The following is a 13,582-nucleotide window of genomic DNA, read 5'->3' as shown; positions in this document are numbered from 1 at the left end:
CTAACCGACTTCCGCAAACTATTGAAGACTCATCTCTTTGAGAAAATCTATTGCAAGGATCAAAACACATGAAGTCCATACACACTAATAGAAATGCATCAATACACTCTCCTCTGAGTTCTATTCCCTCGTATTTTCATCACACTCAATACTCTACCCACAGATAAAATTGTTTTACCCTAATGTTCTCTTGCTATTGTTTTATCGCCCTATCAATTCCCTATTGTCACATTCCATTGTTCTAATCTCAAATGATATTTTGACTTTGACTCTGTCTTCCCATAATTCTTCACAATGTAACCTATAATCGTTCTGCAACAAATTGTATTTCCATTATTCACAATGTATTGTAAGCCACACTGAGCCTGCAAATAGGTGGGAAAATATGGGATACAAATGCAATTTAAATAAAAAAAATAAATAAAATACAAATAATCATGATTTACCAAGATGCTAATCTGATATGCAGCTTCCAGTTAAGAAAAAAAGGCACCAGAAATACTATGAGGGGCATAATCGAACGCGAACGCCCATCTCCATGGGCGACTATCTCTGAGGACGGATCCGTGAAGGGGTGGGACAGACCATATTTTCGAAAAAAATGGGCGTCCATCTTTTGTTTCAATAATACGGTTGGTGCCAGGCAAATGCATCGGATTTGTGTGGATTTGAGCTGGGCAGTATCGGTTTTCAGCGATAACGGAAACCGAAGGCGCCCAGCTCAAAACCAAACAACTCCAAGACATTTGGTCATGGGAGGGGCCAGGATTCGTAGAGCACTGGTCCCCCTCACATGCCAGGACACCAACCGGGCACCTTGTAAAAAGTAAAAAAAAAAAAAAAAATTTAAAATACCTCCCAAGTCCATAGCTCCCTTACCTTGGGTGCTGAGCCCCCCAAATCCCCCCCAAAACCCACTCCCCACAACTCTACACCATTACCATAGCACTTATGGGTGAAGGGAGACACCTAGATGTGGGTACAGTGGGTTTTGGGGGCGGTTTGGAGGGCTCCCAATTACCAGCACAAGTGTAACAGGTAGGGGGGGATGGGGTGGTCCACTGCACCCACTAACAACTGCTCCAAGGACCTGCATACTGCTGTGATGGAGCTGGGTATGACATTTGAGCCTGGCATACAGGCTGGCAAAAAAAAAGTTTTTAAAGTTGGTTTTTTTTGGTGGGAGGGGGTTATCCCCGATTCCCTCCGGTGGGCAGTTGGGGCACTTTTTGGAGATTGTTCATGAAAAAAAAAGGGTCCAAAAAAGTGGCCCAAATTCTCGCTTCTGCCGCCCTTTTTTCCATTATCGGCCTTCAGCACGCCTCCGACACGCCCCCGTCAACTTTGTTCGTTCCCGCAACAGACTGCAGTTGGAGGCGCCCAAAATCGGCTTTCGATTATACCGATTTGGGCGCCCATGAGAGAAAGGCACCCATCTCCCGATTTGGGTCAAAATATGGACGTCTTTCTCTTTCAAAAATAAGCCTGTATATATCTCAGAGTGGCGGACAAAAAAAGTCACACGCCCCACAAAACTAACAAAGGACTTTAAGGGGAGCAGAATGTGGTTACAAGGTTAATTTTTCCACATTTAAAAAGTCCCAAAAACGCAGAAAGGAAAATAGCCCATTTCTAGTCCTGAATTACCATTTCTGCCTGCTTATACTTCAAGCCTTATAGTCTGAAAACATTAAGTCTGAATGTCAAGGAAACTTACTGAACACTGGTAGTATGCTGAGGCCGCTTGACAAATTTGCTTTCAAAAAGGTAAACATAGGAAGTCAAATATGTTAGCGTTTAACTTTAAAAAAGGAAGCTATGATAAAATAAGAATGGTTAAAAAAAAAAACACAACTTAGAGGAGCGACTAAGAGGGTAAGAAACCTACAACAGGCATGGATGCTGTTCTAAACCACCGTCCTGGAGGCCCAAGCCAAACATATTCCACGTATCAGAAAAGGAGGATGGAAAACCAAACGACAGCCGGAGTGGTTAAAGGAGGCTAATGGAGCTAAAAAGGAATCCTTCAGAAAATGGAAGAAGGAACCGAATGAGGAAAATAAGAAGCAGCATAAGGAATGTCAAGTCAGATGGAAAGCGCTGATAAGAAAGGCAAAGAGGGATTTTGAAAGAAACATAGCGTTGAGGCAAAAAAAACTGATAGTAAAATTTTTTTAGATACATTAAAAGCAGGAAACCGGCAAAAGAATCGGATGGCCCGCTGGATGACCGGGGTGTAAAAGGGGCAATCAAGGAAGACAAAGAAATAGCAGAAAAACTAAATGAGTTCTTTGCTTCGGTCTTCACCGAGGAAGATTTGGGTGGGATACCGGTGCCGGACAGGGTATTCAAAGCTGAAGAGTCGGAAAAATTTATTGAAATATCTGTAAATCTGGAAGACGTAATGGAGCAGTTATGCAAACTGAAGAGTAGCAAATCTCCTGGACCGGATGGTATTACTACTACTACTTACTATTTCTATAGCACTACAAGGCACACGCAGCGCTGTACACCATACACAAAAAGACAGTTCCTGCACAAAGAGCTTACAATCTAGATAAGACAGGCAGACAGACAGAACAATTAAGGGTAAGGGAATAAAGAGGTGAGGATAAAAAAACAGGGCAAGTGAGCAGTGGTTAGGAGTCAAAAGCAGTGGTACATAAGTACATAAGTAGTGCCATACTGGGAAAGACCAAAGGTCCATCTAGCCCAGCATCCTGTCACCGACAGTGGCCAATCCAGGTCAAGGGCACCTGGCACGCTCCCCAAACGTAAAAACATTCCAGACAAGTTATACCTAAAAATGCGGAATTTTTCCAAGTCCATTTAATAGCGGTCTATGGACTTGTCCTTTAGGAATCTATCTAACCCCTTTTTAAACTCCGTCAAGCTAACCGCCCGTACCACGTTCTCCGGCAACGAATTCCAGAGTCTAATTACACGTTGGGTGAAGAAAAATTTTCTCCGATTCGTTTTAAATTTACCACACTGTAGCTTCAACTCATGCCCTCTAGTCCTAGTATTTTTGGATAGCGTGAACAGTCGCTTCACATCCACCCGATCCATTCCACTCATTATTTTATACACTTCTATCATATCTCCCCTCAGCCGTCTCTTCTCCAAGCTGAAAAGCCCTAGCCTTCTCAGCCTCTCTTCATAGGAAAGTCGTCCCATCCCCACTATCATTTTCGTCGCCCTTCGCTGTACCTTTTCCAATTCTACTATATCTTTTTTGAGATACGGAGACCAGTACTGAACACAATACTCCAGGTGCGGTCGCACCATGGAGCGATACAACGGCATTATAACATCCGCACACCTGGACTCCATACCCTTCCTAATAACACCCAACATTCTATTCGCTTTCCTAGCCGCAGCAGCACACTGAGCAGAAGGTTTCAGCGTATCATCGACGACGACACCCAGATCCCTTTCTTGATCCGTAACTCCTAACGCGGAACCTTGCAAGACGTAGCTATAATTCGGGTTCCTCTTACCCACATGCATCACTTTGCACTTGTCAACATTGAACTTCATCTGCCACTTGCACGCCCATTCTCCCAGTCTCGCAAGGTCCTCCTGTAATTGTTCACATTCCTCCTGCGACTTGACGACCCTGAATAATTTTGTGTCATCGGCGAATTTAATTACCTCACTAGTTATTCCCATCTCTAGGTCATTTATAAATACATTAAAAAGCAACGGACCCAGCACAGACCCCTGCGGGACCCCACTAACTACCCTCCTCCACTGAGAATACTGGCCACGCAATCCTACTCTCTGCTTCCTATCTTTCAACCAGTTCTTAATCCATAATAATACCCTACCTCCGATTCCATGACTCTGCAATTTCTTCAGGAGTCTTTCGTGCGGCACTTTGTCAAACGCCTTCTGAAAATCCAGATATACAATATCAACCGGCTCCCCATTGTCCACATGTTTGCTTACCCCCTCAAAAAAATGCATTAGATTGGTGAGGCAAGACTTCCCTAAAGAGGTGGGCTTTAAGTTTGGACTTGAAAACAGCCAAAGAGGGGGCTAGACATACAAGCTCAGGAAGTTTATTCCAGGCGTGAGGTGCAGCAAGATAAAAGGAACAGAGTCTGGAATTAGCAATAGAGGAGAAGGGGACAGATAAGAGAGCTTTATCAACAGAACGGAGTACCCGAGGGGGCACTTAGGGAGAGACAAGAGTGGAGAGGTACTGGGGAGCGGCAGAGTGAATGCACTTATAGGTCAATAAGAAAAGTTTGAATTGAATGCGGAAACGGATACGGAGCCAGTGAAGTGACTTAAGGAGAGGGCTAATGTGAGCATAGCGACTTTGGCGGAAAATGAGTCACGCAGCAGAGTTTTGGACTGATTGAAGAGGAGAGAGATTGCTAAGAGGGAGGCCGGTGAGAAGCAGGTTACAATAATCAAGACGAGAGGTGATAAGAGTGTGGATAAGGGTTCTGGTAAAGTGCTCAGATATGAAGGGACGGATTTTGCTGATGTTATAGAGAAAGAAACGACAGGTTTTGGCAATCTGCTGAATGTGAGCAGAGAAGGAGAGGTTACGAGCAGATGAGACAGGGAAAATGTGAATGCCATCCACAGAAATAGAGAAAGGGGGGGAGAGGAGAGGTAGGTTTAGGGGAAAAGATGAGAAGCTCGGTTTTGGCCATGTTAAGTTTCAGATGACGTTGAGACATTCAGGCAGCGATATCAGACAGGCAGGCTGAAACTTTGGTCTGGATGCTGGTTGAGATTTCGGGGGTGGAGAGGTAGATTTGGGACTCATCAGCATAGAGATGGTATTGCAAGCCATGGGATGATAGAGAGCCAAGGAAAGAAGTGTAGATGGAGAACAGGAGAGGACCGAGAACAGAACCCTGAGGTACACCGATTGGTAGAGGGATAGAAGTGGAAGAGAATCCACCAGAGTGTACACTAAAGGTGCGAAGCGAGAGGTAGGAGAAGAAGCAGGAAAGAACAGAGCCCTGGAATCCAAATGAAGACAGTGTATCAAGGAGTAGGCTGTGATCAACAGTGTCAAAAGCGGCAGATATATCGAGAAGGATGAGGATAGAATAGAGACCTTTAGATTTGGCTAGGAACAGGTCGTTGGAAGCTTTTGTAAGTGCAGTTTCAGTTGAATGAAGAGGGCGAAAGCCAGATTGGAGTGGGTCAAGAACAGCTTGAGATGAGAGAAAGTCAAGACAGCGGCAGTGAACGGAGCGTTTAAGTAACTTGGAAAGGAAGGGGAGGAGGGAGATGGGTCGATAGTTGGAAGGACAGGTAGGGTCAAGTGAAGGCTTCTTCAGGAGTGGTGTGACCACAGCATGTTTGAAGGCATCAGGAACGGTCACAGTGGAAAGAGAGAGATTGAGGATATGACAGATAAAAGGGGTGAGAGTAGGAGAGATGGTGTTACGAAGGTGGGTAGGAATGGGATCAGAGGAACAGGTAGTTCGTTTTGAGGAGGAGAAAAGATGTGATGTTTCTTCATCAGTGACTTCAGGAAAGGAGGAAATAGGGGAACGGACAAGGGGAGGGAGAGGTGGGGGTGGTTTGGTAGAGAATTCGAGGTTTATCTTCTGAACTTTGTAGTGGAAGAACTCAGCTAGGGTCTGGGGAGATAGTGAGGGGGGAGTTGGGGGTGGAGGAACCTTGAGGAGAGCGTTTAGTGCAGCAAAGGGTGACTAAAATGATAGCAGGGATGGGACGACTTCCCTATGAAGAAAGACTAAGGAGGCTAGGGCTTTTCAGCTTGGAGAAGAGACGGCTGAGGGGAGACATGATAGAGGTATATAAAATAATGAGTGGAGTGGAACAGGTGGATGTGAAGCGTCTATTCACGCTTTCCAAAAATACTAGGCCTAGGGGGCATGCGATGAAACTACAGTGTAGTAAATTTAAAACAAATCGGAGAAACTTTTTCTTCACCCAAAGCGTAATTAAACTCTGGAATTCGTTGCCGGAGAACATGGTGAAGGCGGTTAGCTTGGCAGAGTTTTAAAAGGGGTTAGATGGTTTCCTAAAGGACAAGTCCATAGACCGCTACTAAATGGACTTGGGAAAAATCCACAATTCTGGGAATAACATGTATAGAATGTTTGTACGTTTGGGAAGCTTGCCAGGTGCCCTTGGCCTGAATTGGCCGCTGTCGTGGACAGGATGCTGGGCTCGATGGACCCTTGGTCTTTTCCCAGTGTGGCATTACTTATGTACTTATGTACTTAGTGTGGCGAAGAGAAGTCGAGGGTTTGGGCCGAGAGAATTAGTCAGCTGGATGTAGTAGTGCTATTTGGCAAGCAAGAGAGCAGATTGGAAGGAGGTTAACATAAACTTGAAGTGTGTAAAGTCAGCAACGGCACGAGATTTCAGCCAGAGGCGTTCGGCGGAACGGGTACAGGAACATAGGTAGCGGATTTTAGGGGTCAGCCAGGGCTGGGGTTTGGTACATCTTATAGGACGGAGCATGAGAGGTGCAAGAGTGTCTAAGGCACAGGATAGAATAGTATTGTAGGAAGAGACGGCATCATTGATAGATTTGGATGGTGCAGTGGTAGAGGTTCGAGACATTGGAGGATAGGGTAGTACGGTCAATGGCCTGGAGATGCCTAGATAAATTGATTAAGATTGGACGGGATTGGGCAGGAGGAAGTTTAAGTGTGAAGGTTATTAGATGATGGTCAGAGAGGGGAAGATCTGAGGTAAAGGAATTGGAGGGACAGCGCTGCGTAACCCTAGTAGCGCTTTAGAAATGTTAAGTAGTAGTAGTAGCAGTTATAGGAGAAAATAAGATCAAGAAAGTGACCATTTTGGTGGGTAGAGGAAGTGGAGCATAGTTGAAGATTGAAGGAGGATGTTAAAGGTAAGGAATTGGGAGACGTAAGAGTTGGAGGGATCATTAGCATGAATGTTAAAGTTGCCAAGGATGAGGAAGGGGGAGGAAGGATCATGAAAGAAGGAAAGCCAAGCGTCAAAGTCGCTGAGAAAGGAAGAAAGATATTTATCAGGGGGACGATAAATAACTGCTATTCGAAGAGGCAAAGGAGTGAATAGACGGACAGAGTGGACTTCAAAGGAAGAAAAACAGAGAGACTGAGGTGGCAGAAGAGATTGAAATTTGGAAGAGGGTGAGAGTAATAGACCAATACCACCACCGTGGCCAATAGGGCGAGGAGGATGGGAGAAGAGATAACCACCATGGCAGAGGGCTGCAACTGAAGCAGAGTAATCAGGGCAGAGCCAAGTTTCAGTTATCACAAGCAGATGGAGGCTACGAGAGATAAAAAGGTCATGGATATAGGAAAGTTTGTTGCAGATGGAGCAGGCATTCCATAGGGCACATGAGAAGGGCAGAGAAGAGGGGGGGGGAGGAGAGGAATAGAGGTTGGAGAGGTCACGATGCGACCTGTACAAATAAGATGAGGGTTGGTGGGGAGGGGGGACCAGGATTGGGATGGATGTCTCCAGCAGAGAGAAGAAGAAGGAGTAAGAATACGGAGGAGAGTAGGAGAAGAGTGGCGATGAAGGCGAGATGAGTTCAGATAGAATGGGGAAGGTAAGATGGAAGGAATGAAGTATTGAAGGCAGAAAGCAAGGAGGGAGGAAGAGGACAAGAGAGATGGTGAGGTAATATAATGAACGGCAGGGCAATGTATAACTGTAGTGCATAATGGTTTCGGGTGGAGGAGTAGATTGGGAAGGGACAGTACTAGGAGAATGTGAAATGGAGCCATAGGTATAGACTCAGGCAGTCCTAGACGTTAGCTAACAGTCACAAACAAAGGTGAGGCAGCAAGAGCTGAGGCTGAAGGCAGGAACAGAGGATGCAGGCTGGGGCAGAGGACGCAGGCAGGAACAGACGATGCAGGCTGGAGCAGAGGACGCAGGCAGGAACAGAAGAGTAGAGGTTGGAGCTGATGATTAAGGTTGGATGCAGGTTGGGGCAGAAGAGCAGAGGTTGAAGCTGATGATTAAGGTTGGATGCAGGCTAGAGCAGATGATGTAGGCAGGGGCAGAGGATGCAGGCTGGAGGATACAGGACAGGAGCTTGCTGGTCCTTATGCTGTAAGTGTGCCCCTTCACCAGTGGCGTTGGCGGCTAGCACCGCATGGCCGCAACACCAGCGACCTCCGTCCCACTCGCTCACACTCCTCTCTTAACATTTGGGCTGCAAAGCTTGCAGCGACATCTTTGAAGTTTCACTCGCTGCACCGCCTCGACAATCGGTTGATCCGCCGGTGTTTCCCAGAGGGCAGGTTCAACCAGCCACAGCGACCTGCCCAGCAGGTCTCAACGGTTCTCTCAATGGTTAGGCTGCAAAGCTTGCGGCGACATCTTTGAAGTTTCACCCGACACACCGCCTCGACAATCGGTCAGTCCGCCAGTACTTCCCCAGAGGGCAGGCCCAACCATCCACAGCGATCCGTTCAGCAGGGTAAAGGTGAGAGCCTCGGTCGGCAAAAGGCTTCAGCGACACAAGCACGGCTGGCCCACTCAACCACGGCAGCAACTCCAGCCGGGGGTGACTATTAGTTAGAGAGATCTCCAAGGTCCGGCCATCAGGTCGCACGCGGGGACGAGATCCAGGCACAGCACTCAGCAACAACGGCATCAGACAAGAAAGCCAACTGTCAGCGTGATACACAGTCACTGGCCAACTCCAGCTCGAATTCAGCCTGATCTCAGCCCAATTTCAGCTAACTCTCAGTGTGATGTTAAGTTTCTGCTTGAATTCAGCTTGATTACAGCCCAGTTTCAGCCTGGTTAAACGGAGCTGTCAGCGTGATATTCAGTCGGCGGCCATCTATGCATCCAAGGGTACTGATAGAACTAAAAAATGAGCTGGCAGAGCTACTGTTATTAATTTGTACTGTTACTGATTTGTAATTTATCCTCACTTTTGTTTTCCATTCCTTTCCTAATAATACCTAACATTCTATTTGCTTTCTTAGCCGTCGCAGCACACTTAGCAGAGGGTTTCAACGTATCATCAACAACGATGCCAAGATCCCTTTCTTGGTCAGTGACTCTTAATGAGGAACCTTGCATTACGTAGCTATAGTTTGGGTTCCTATTTCCCTCATGCATCATTTTGCACTTATTCACATTATAAGTCATCTGCCATTTAGATGCCCAGTCCCCAGTCTCGTAAGGTCCTCTTGTAATTTTTCACAATCCTCTTGCGATTTAACAACTTTGAATAACTTTGCGTCGTCAGCAAATTTAATTACCTCACTAGTTACTCCCATCTCTAGATCATTTATAAATATGTTAAAAAGCAGTGGTCCCAGCACAAACCCCTGGGGAACCCCACTATCTACCCTTCTCCATTGAGAATACTGACCATTTTACCCTACTCTCTTTTTTCTATCTTTTAACCAGTTTTTAATCCACAATAGGACACTACCTCCTATCCCATGACTAAAAAAAAAAATACACATATATATATATATATATGTCTCCAAAATCCACTCACATCTTTGGATTAATATTGTGCTAACCAATTAAAGACAGAAGAGAAAAAGGTTGTTAAGAGTTAATGGGACAATGTAGTTAGCTGCACATCTTGGAATGGTATTAACTGCTTTCAGTTATCTGCGATGTTAGCATCCATCCTCCAAAATGGTGTATTCCATGTTAGCTGTTAGAATGCAATTAGAATGCAACAACATGCTAATGCAGTTTTGTAAATGGGCTTTTACAGATGCATAGGCACAGACAGCTTCTCCAGACAGTAAAGTTCCCAGCATGCATTGCCAATTTGACCACCAGTCTGACCCACGTGGACTCACGCATTATCACAGCCGAACGGTGCCATTGAAAGAAAAAAAGGAGATATCTGTGTGACTACTAGTTTACTAGGGGAGTGGAAAATGGCTCGCTTTCCTCTCCATCAACACAGCAAAATCCACAGCAAAAAAGGGTCTTTTAAAACCCTTTTGCCTTCACTGTCTAGTCATTTCTGTGTTCAATCCAAAGGTGAAGCAGAGGCAGCACCTCTCATAGATGGCTCCAACCCAGCTGAAATTCCCAAGGTCACAATGCCTGTTTATCATCAGACCAGGGTTTTCACATGGTGAAAATATTTCAACCACGACTCATCCCAAAGAGCTGCCCAAATACAGCCCAACAGTCTTCACAGCAAAAAACGTCATAAATAACCTTCACAGTAATAAATCCACTTTCTTATTATGCCATATCCATTTACATATACTAAGTTTGGACAATAGTCCATTGATAAAACTGTATAAAATCTCCTCCATATATACAATGGCATGGTTCTAAGTCATCTGTTCACATTAGATGCACAATGCAGTCTTTATAATAAGTACATGTGCAATTTGCTGCAAGGCCCAGAACTTCCAAACCACACAAGTTTGCCTCAGATTAGTGAACTATTACTGCATTCTATCACATGATATCTTGCAGTCTATCAGGAGCAGAGAATATAGGACAGAACGATCAGCTAAATGCATAGAAAGTTCATCAATTAAAGCAGAAGGTGGGAGAGAAGAGGGTGATACCAGGGCAATGAACAGTGATGGCACTGGAAGTAAGAAGAAGAACCCAAGCACCAAAATGGGCAAGAGCGGCAAAAGAGGGGATGGCACAAAAGAAGTTGGAGTAAAGAAATGCCCCCCCCCCCCCCATCATGCTTCGGAGGTCAATTAGAGAAAGAGAAATTCAAAGTGGGAGGGGATGCTTCAAGTAGAGATGTGGCTACACCCAATCTGAGTCAGGTTTCTATGAGACAAGTAGTTGTAGACTGTGTTAGAAATAAGATCTGCAAACAAAAGCCCTCTATACAGAAGAGAGCAGGTGTTAAGCAATACGACACTGATGAGGATTGGTGGCCTCAATAGACTGACAGCATGCGCTGGGGAAACAGGCATAAAAAACAGCATGAACTGCAATGTGGCCTCAATAGAGACAGAATGCACATGTGAAAACAGGCATAAAAAACAGCATAAACTACAATAGATCCTACCTGAATAGAAAGAATACAACATATTACCCTGCTGTGATTATAGTGGGAAATCCTTTCTTGTAAAATAGGAAATGATAGTTTTTCAAATAAAACTTTTAATACAGCAATACACCTCTCCTGCTCAAGGCCATTGTCTCCTGTTTCAGCTCTGCATTTGTTGTAGATTCAAATAATGATCTCATAGACTAACTCCTCCAAAGGTATCAAGATTTGAGAAATTAGGACAGCCTCACTACAGCCACGTAATTAACCAAATCACAACTGTACAACAAATGACTTCCTGGAGTATTTAGGGAAAAAGATAAACTCCAGTACTGTGGGTATGCCCCAATACATAAAGGTTGGGAGCCACTGCACTACGGGTGTTTTGTTTTGGGGGGGGGGGGGGGGTTTAATCCGTCTCTCAGCCTTGGGCTTCTAGGTTTGCAACTGAACCAACTGAGGCACAAATGCTAGCTCTTTAGATCAGTGGCACAGCCAGACACCCAATTTTGGGTGGGCCTGAATCCAAAGGGGGGGGGGGGGAGGGGCACAAGAACTCTGCCCCCTAGCCCATTACCTGTCTGTCTCCTCCACCCAGGCAGCTGCGTGTCTCAAATCTCTCCCCACCTTCTGTACCTTTGAAAGCCTTCACTTCTTTGCCAGCAGCGACTCATACGCACTACACAAATCAGCCTCGAGCATTCTTCTTGACCTGGTCCCGCCTATGTGTAAAGATAGTTGCCTCAGAGGGAAGGCTCAGGGCCAGCGCAAGCAGTGGGTATAAGTCGCTGCCAGGAAAGAAATGAAGGCTTTTACAGATACAGGCAGTTGGGGGTGAAGTTGAGACACTAGAATACCTGCAGGGGAGAGAAAGAAGAGATGCCAGAAATCTTAACCTGGTGGAGCGACTCATACGCACTACACAAATCAGCCTCGAGCATTCTTCTTGACCTGGTCCCGCCTATGTGTAAAGATAGTTGCCTCAGAGGGAAGGCTCAGGGCCAGCACAAGCAGTGGGTATAAGTCGCTGCCAGGAAAGAAATGAAGGCTTTTACAGATACAGGCAGTTGGGGGTGAAGTTGAGACACTAGAATACCTGCAGGGGAGAGAAAGAAGAGATGCCAGAAATCTTAACCTGGTGGAGAGCCATTATCAGAGGTGCACTACTACTGAGTGGGCCTTTGCCCACCCATGGCTATGCCACTGCTTTGGATGAGGTAGCAACTGACCACTCCCCGATACTAAGTCCTTCACTCTGTGCAGGGAAGGGAGGTCATTCCTGTTGAAGTTAGCACCTCCATGTTGGGATCTTATGGTTTTATGAGGTCTCAATAAGTTCCCTTGCCGACTCAGCAGCTCTTCTGCTTAAGGCAAGGACTTTGAGTGACTTCTGTAACAGCCTGCCCACCAGCAGTACAAACTACACAGATAAAAACAAACTTTCCTACCCACTGTGAAAAAGAAGCCACAAAGAAAAGTCATCTTAGTATTGTCTGAAGATAGGACCCGAAGTGGTGAACTGGATTAGGAACTGGTTGACGGACAGACGCCAGAGGGTGGTGGTAAATGGAGTTCGCTCGGAGGAGAGAAAGGTGAGTAGTGGAGGGCCTCAGGGATCGATGCTGGGGCCGATTCTATTCAATATATTTGTGAGTGATATTGCCGAAGGCTTACAAGGTAAAGTTTGCCTTTTTGAGGATGACACCAAGATTTGCAACAGAGTGGACACCCCGGAGGGAGTGGAAAGCATGAAAAAAGATCTGCGGAAGCTAGAAGAATGGTCTAACGTTTGGCAATTAAAATTCAATGCAAAGAAATGCAAAGTAATGCACTTAGGGAGTAGAAATCCACAGGAGACATATGTGTTAGGCGGTGAGAGTCTGATAGGTACGGACGGGGAGAGGGATCTTGGGGTGATAGTATCTGAGGACCTGAAGGCGACGAAAGAGTGTTGAAAGGCAGTGGCCGTAGCTAGAAGGTTGCTAGGCTGTATAGAGAGAGGTGTGACCAGCAGAAGAAGAGGTTTTAATACCCCTGTATAAGACGTTGGTGAGTTCCCACCTGGAGTATTGTGTTCAGTTTTGGAGGCCGTATCTTGTGAAGGATGTTAAAAAAATGGAAGCGGTGCAAAGAAAAGCTACGAGAATGGTATGGGATTTGCGTTACAAGACATATGAGGAGAGACTTGTTGACCTGAACATGTATACCCTGGAGGAAAGGAGAAACAGGGGTGATATGATACAGACCTTCAAATATTTGAAAGGTATTAATCTGCAAACGAACCTTTTCCGGAGAGGGGAAGGCGGTAGAACTAGAGGACATGAAATGAGATTGAAAGGGGTCAGACTCAAGAAAAATGTCAGGAAGTATTTTTTCACGGAGAGAGTGGTGGATGCTTGGAATGCCCTCCCGCGGGAGGTGGTGGAGAGGAAAACGGTAACGGAATTCAAACATGCGTGGGATAAACATAAAGGAATCCTCCTCAGAAGGAAGGGATCCCCAGAAGCTTAGCCGGTGGTGGGAGGCAGGGCTGGTGGTTGGGAGGTGGGGATAGTGCTGGGCAGACTTATACAGTCTGTGCCAGAGCCGGTGGTGGGAGGCGGGGATAGTGCT

At 45.8% G+C, this 13,582-nt stretch overlaps 1 protein-coding gene across 2 annotated transcripts in view; it reads right to left on the bottom strand.

The window, feature by feature from the left end:
* Nucleotides 1-13,582, bottom strand: part of TRADD (TNFRSF1A associated via death domain) — a 343,489-nt gene that overhangs the window by 329,042 nt on the left and 865 nt on the right. The gene's annotated exons all lie outside the window — the stretch shown is intronic.

This window comes from Microcaecilia unicolor, chromosome 5 (assembly GCF_901765095.1).
Source record: "Microcaecilia unicolor chromosome 5, aMicUni1.1, whole genome shotgun sequence".
Classification (NCBI taxonomy): Eukaryota; Metazoa; Chordata; class Amphibia; order Gymnophiona; family Siphonopidae; genus Microcaecilia; species Microcaecilia unicolor.
This window is presented reverse-complemented; position numbering and strand designations above follow the sequence as displayed.